Here is a 6,384-nt window from a genome sequence, read left to right on the forward strand (position 1 = left end):
ATCACAGATCAGACTTCAATAAATCCCATTAAACATGCATCATGTTGAGCTTTTCTTAAACAGACTATTGTTCCCAGCCTGATGTTCCATCTACAGAGATACATCATCTACATATCTAATTCCCAACTCTGCCCCCTCCCTGCAGATACTTAAATCTGCAAATAGGGGGCAGACTGACCCCCAACAGGTTTTCCTGCAGACTCGGGGGTAAACATATATATATATATATATATATATATATGTGTGTGTGTGTGTGTGTGTGTGTGTGTGTGTGTGTGTGTGTGTGTGTGTCTTTATTTGGGGGGGTTAAATCCCCACATTTTTTAAAATTACCATTAAGGCAAGGAGGCTGCGGGCAGGTTGGCGAGGGGGGCAGGAAACCTAGTGAAGTTGGGGGAAAAGGAAGCTGCAGTGGCTCCACAGCAGAGGCTGGGAGCTTTGCTGGGCCCGGGGCAGCGGTGATGATGATGGGGGGGGCACATGGGATTCCCACGAGTTTCGCAGACCCCCACTTATATATCCTTATATCCAAGTGTGGCCCCATCTGCGGATACTTAAATCCACAGATTGGAGCCACATTGACCGAAGGGAGGCTTTTCTCCAAACTTGGAGGATCACCCAGGTTTGCAGAAAAATCAGACACCTTCAGAACATGGGGAGGGGATAAACTCCCCCAGAGGAGCTGCTGTCTATGTGGGGAAAGGGAGTAGTAGTAGGGGGAGTAGTATGTGTGGAAGGAAAAAGATCAGTGAAGGAATTGGCAGTGGGAGGAAAGGGTTGAGAAAGTTGGCTGGGGGTGTGTAGCTGGTGGGGGGGGGTGTCAGAAACCAGAGAAGAAATCAGGAGCCAGTAAGGAAATTTTATGGGTCCTGGCTTGTACACATCTGGATCTGCGGACACAGCATTGTGTACTGGGCTGGTGTGTACGCAAGGTTGTCCGGCTGGGGCTGGCACCTGGGCCTTGACGGATGGCTGCAGATCTTTTGGATCCATCCCATTAGTATGCAAATTTGCTTTCGTCTTTAATAAATGGTAAAGTTATATGTATACCGAAGAATTGTTTTAAAATAAATTTCTTTATCATTTATTATCAGTAAATGTTTGGTTTGTATACCTATTTTATATACCTATATACCCGGGGTCGCATAAAAATTTCTTGAGCGAAAAGGGGACGCGAGTGGGAAAAGTTTAAGAAGCCCTATACTAGAGTACTAATCAGGAACACAACAAACAGTCCCCCAGTCCTTCCATTAAAAATAACTTTCAACCATGACATTTCTCTCTAGGGTGACCACTAGGAATTAGATGGTTCCTTTCCAGTAAAAAGAACCACTGATATTTTCCTTTCATATTTAAGCGCTATGGAAAGCTTTGCAAATATGCTTAATGTAACTATGACGTATCAACTGCATGTTCTTTAAAAAATAAGTTATAAAACTTTTTCTTTCATCCCAAATACAGAACCTTTTCCAGACACAACAGCAGCATTTTTCCCTATCCCAGTCATACCTTTGCTATAGGAAATATTAAGTAGCTTGGAAAACAGCAATTCAGGATATTTTAAACATTTATTAAATTAGAGTGTGGTTTACAAAGGGCTCCCAAATTATTTTTCCAAGGTTTTTCTGAGGGGAAAGACTGCAAATTTTTTGCAGTATGAATTTTAGTCCAGCTTATATTTGTCATATCTATCAAGTTTACCATCCACCCACAGAGGATTATAGCATTTGGCTGATAACTAAATATACCCAGTCCAGAAAAAAGATATTATAGAAAAACATCCTGAGAGAGGTCTGCTACATGGGAACATTTAAAGTTTCCCCAGAAAAGAGATTACTTCATCCCATTACGTCAGCAGACACACCGCAGGGTCTAGTAAGTCATCCTTTTAGGCATGTAATACTAATATTCTAAGTAGCTGACATGATACTCTAGCGACACCACATGGCACCGTTTATGTATGTTACAATGCAAATTTGTAATAGACCATTTTTACATTAAAATAAGGATAGTTTGAGGCTTGTGAAAAAAATCCAAGTTCTCAATGTCAAAAAAAAATCTCATGGAATAATTCTCTGTGGAGATGCTTTTACGCATACTTCTGAGCATACAAAGAGTTTAGATAACTGACAAAGGGCATTGTGTTAGCACTGAAAACTTGGTTTTTATATTGCAGGGCGGAAAAGTTTTTTTTTACGCCTAGAAGATGTGCCATCTGGGGAAGATGGCATTTTTCCGGTGCCATCTTCCCCTGAGGGTGAGCAGCATGTGAGGTTCAGGAAGGAAGTCGTCGTCCATGCACAACTGGTGCATGATGTGCCCCGAAGGTTTGTGATAAACCCATGTTGCCCATCACGGTTGTTGTGCAACCACTTTTTGGCCAGGCATGACTCTGGGGTGGCCAATGCATTCCTCCACTGAGGACAAGTGGATTACCAATGTTGCATTTGCTCGTTTCCAGAACCAGACGAATCTCCATCACCCACAAGAGAACTCGGGGTTTATTTGGATCTCATGCAGGCCCTGGAGGAACGCTGGATCCGTTCATGTATGCATTAAGCATGGGTGGGTGATGAGGGGCTCTTTCTCCCCCTGAACTTGTCCTGTTGTGGCTGTGCCCCCATGGGCAAGCAGTAAGCACTCGAGGGGAAGGAATTTCGACAGCAACTGAAGCGCATTTCCCATCCTACCTGCCTGTGGTCTCATAACAATTCCCATGATTCTTTGGGGCAAGTTTTCCTTCTTGCTAGTATTTATTTGTCTTGAGCTACTAAGATCAAAATACATTTCTACATGCCCACAGTTGCTAACCCCCACTGTTTACAGCAGGCCATTGTCTGCACTCAAGGACATTGTGATAGTTGCATCTGCTCTATCCCAAGAAACAACTCGTTGGCCAATGAGAGTGCATACTGCTGTCCTTGATGGACCTTGGTCTGATGCAGCATTGCCTTAATTATGCTTCTTGGGCCGTAACCTCTGGTGTTGACCTCCAGCTCTCATCTTAAACCAGTCCAATGGATTATTATCTGGGAAGCAAAGGTGGATTGTGACACTTCACTCCTCAGGGAAGAGTGTTTCTTATGTGCAGCCAAAGCCAGGCCTCTATTCCATTATCTGCCGTCTATCCAAGGTTAACATCGGCCGCTGTATTTCAAAAATAATTTTGGTCCCTTTTTTCCACATCTTATCAACCTCTGCAAGATCCTTTTCTGAGTGTGGGGACCAGAACTGTTCACAGTATTCCAAATGTGCTCTAACCATAGATAAGTAAAAGGGCAGTCTGATAGCAGTGGTTTTATACTGTATTCCTAGCCTCCTTTTTAGATTTGTTACACACTGCATACTAGTTACTGAAGTTTTTGTAGAGTTGTCAGGAAACATTAAACATAAGTTACTCAACAGAAGTCATCTACAGTTCCATCCGACAGGGCTTCTTCTTACTTCCGCCCTAATTATAACAAAACTTGCCAACTCTTGCGGTGGTGAGCTGAAGGAAAATGTGGAAGGATGGGTGGAAAACGTAAGGAGAGGAAGCCTGTCGGAGGAGCAGAAAAGGTCATGGGAGTTGAGGAGAGAATTTGGTTGTTATGCCCCTTTCAAAATGTTAATAAACTGGTAACATTTCCAAGTACATGTTAAGGTTGTATTTCAGGTACATGAAGATGATTTGTTGACCTCCCCCCCAAACATCTGGGGAGCCCCTCCCTTATTCCACCATAGCTCTGCCTCCATAGATATTGGGGATTGAACGCACCTCCCTGTGAAATCAATGGCTCCTCCCCACATCATGTCCTCGTGATGCCTCTGCCCATGCCCCAGCCATGCCAGTGAAAGTGGAAAGACGACGCCCATGTAACGCTTCAACCACCATAGCTGAGTATTGCTCGCACTCCTGTTCCTATTGAGTCACCCTTTATCTTTTCTCTCCACAATCTGCAGTTAACCAACTGGAAGAGCGATTGCGACGTTTAGAGCAGCATGTTTTTGGAAGAGGACGATAATCTGTGCTGAGAATATGGTTTATTTAAGTAATAGTTAAAAGTTGCGCCTTACTTGAATATTAAACAGTTTATGGTTACGTTTCTCGTTAAATCACAATGGTTTGTAACTCTTCAGTATATAATAAACAGTTGTTCTGCATATTTGATTTCTGAACATTAATTTCTGATGTATGAGAGAAAACGTGGTTGGGAAATGCCTAATAAGCCAAAGAACCGTAAGTCTGCTTCGGTTGTTAGGAAAGACCATGGGTGGGGTGAGGGGCAGAGGTGTTTCTAGTCTCCTTTTCACACAGACCACGTATATCTAGAGGTTATGGTGATTTTGAAAAGGACCATTCCCATGGAAAGCACATACTGAAACAACGCTCTAGGTTCTCCCCTAAACTTCGTCCCCTTCTCTCACAGACCATCAGCAATTAACACTTGCAAGATAGCTAATTTATTGACCTTTTCAAACTAAGAGAGAGTAGTTTGCTATGAGAGAATAACTTCATTCCAGTGGAAGGTTATAAAAATAACCAAAAAACAAAAAGGTGATGCAACTGAACAATGGTTTTATTGGAGCAGCAACAGTAAAAAACAATGCCCAATCAATCACCGGTGGAACAGCAAAGCAAGGTAACACTGACAACGTGATTCATTCCTGGTGGGTTCTGAAAATGTGTGTCATTATCACCTCCCTAACTTCCTTCCCCATGTTAAGGAGACGTTCATCGTTTGGATTGTAGTTCTCATTGAGCCAACGCACCACCACGTCTGGTGCCTCCGCCACAGCTGTTATGTGCCTTTGGCCTGGAAAACCACATCTAAACTCGTGGCCCTTCCATTCACAGATGTTGTGTAGCGTGACACAAGCGGCTATGACTGGGTTTGCATTACACTGAGCAAAACACAGCAGCCCATACAAACAACGCCAACGTGCCTTGAGGTGTCCAAATGCCCGCTCCATGACATTTCTAGCACAGCAGATGGCACAGTTAAATACCCTCTCCCTTCTGTTGGCTGGCCTCAAATAAGGCTTCATTAGCCATCTGCGCTTGGGGTAGGCACCATCCGCGATCAGTGCTTAAACTGACAGTCTACCCATGTTAATGGTTGGATTTCCAGGAACAAACACACCCTTGTCCATGGCCCTGCAGAAATCAGACTGCGTGAAGACACACGCGCCATGGGCCCTTCCTGCCCACCTGACCACAAAGTCAATAAATCTCCCAGTGTGGTCAACGGTGCCCTGCAGTCGGATCATGGACACAGTCTTTTGGTTGCCATATTTAACTGAGCAAGCACACACAAAGAAAAGAACCCCCCCACAACCACAGCAACTCTGCAGTTTGTTTAATGGCATGGATAATAAATATGAAAATAAAGCAAAATACGGTTTTGCAATGGTCCCGATTTCCCCTCACACAAGTAAGAGGTTGTAGCAAGGCCCTAAAATACCAGGCCTGCCCTCAGCTCCACCTCTTTCTTCAGCACAACCTCATGTGGTTGATTTTGGAGGAAGGGGGCACTTTATTTTAAAACAAAAGGGAGATAAGAAAAAAAAGCTTAGCCAAGAAAGAAAGAAAAGGCTTAATAATTCTACCATAGAAGCATTTAGAAAGATATGTTAATATGCATGAGCCATCCAGTCTGGAAAACATTAGTTGCGTGTGCATGCACGCACCCACACCCCCTTTCTTATCTGAAGTGAGCTATGACTCACGAAAGCTCCTACACTGCCAGAATTTTTATTGGTCTTTAAGGCCCTATTGGACTCTCTTGCTCTTTTCTATATCTGAAGAGAGCTGAGACCCACAAAGATCCTACCCTCCCAGAAATTTTGTTAGTCTTGAAGGTGCTACTGAACGCTAGCTCTTTTGTTATCTGAAGAGGTGAGCTGAGACCCACAAAAGCTCCTACCCAGCCAGAAATGTTATTCGTCTTTAAGGCCATACTGGACTCTAGCTCTTTTGTTATCTGAAGTGGTGAGCTGAGACCCACAAAAGCTCCTACCCTCCCAGAGGTTTTGTTAGTCTTTAAGGCCATACTGAATTCTTGCTCTTTTCTATAGCTGAAGAGGTGAGGTGACCCACAAAAGCTCCTACGCTGCCAGAAATTTTGCTAGTCTCTAAGGCCATACTGAACTCTAGCTCTTTTGTTATCTGAAGAGGTGAGCTGAGACCCACAAAAGCTCCTACCCAGCCAGAAATGTTATTCATCTTTAAGGCCCTACTGGACTCTTGCTCTTTTCTATATCTGAAGAGGTGAGCTGAGACCCATGAAAGCTCCTATCCTCCCAGATATTTTGCTAGTCTTTAAGGCCATACTGAATTCTTGCTCTTTTCTATATCTGAAGAGGTGAGCTGAGACCCCTGGAAGCTCCTACCCTCCCAGAAAT

Source organism: Euleptes europaea, chromosome 15, assembly GCF_029931775.1.
Source record: "Euleptes europaea isolate rEulEur1 chromosome 15, rEulEur1.hap1, whole genome shotgun sequence".
Lineage (NCBI taxonomy): Eukaryota > Metazoa > Chordata > Lepidosauria > Squamata > Sphaerodactylidae > Euleptes > Euleptes europaea.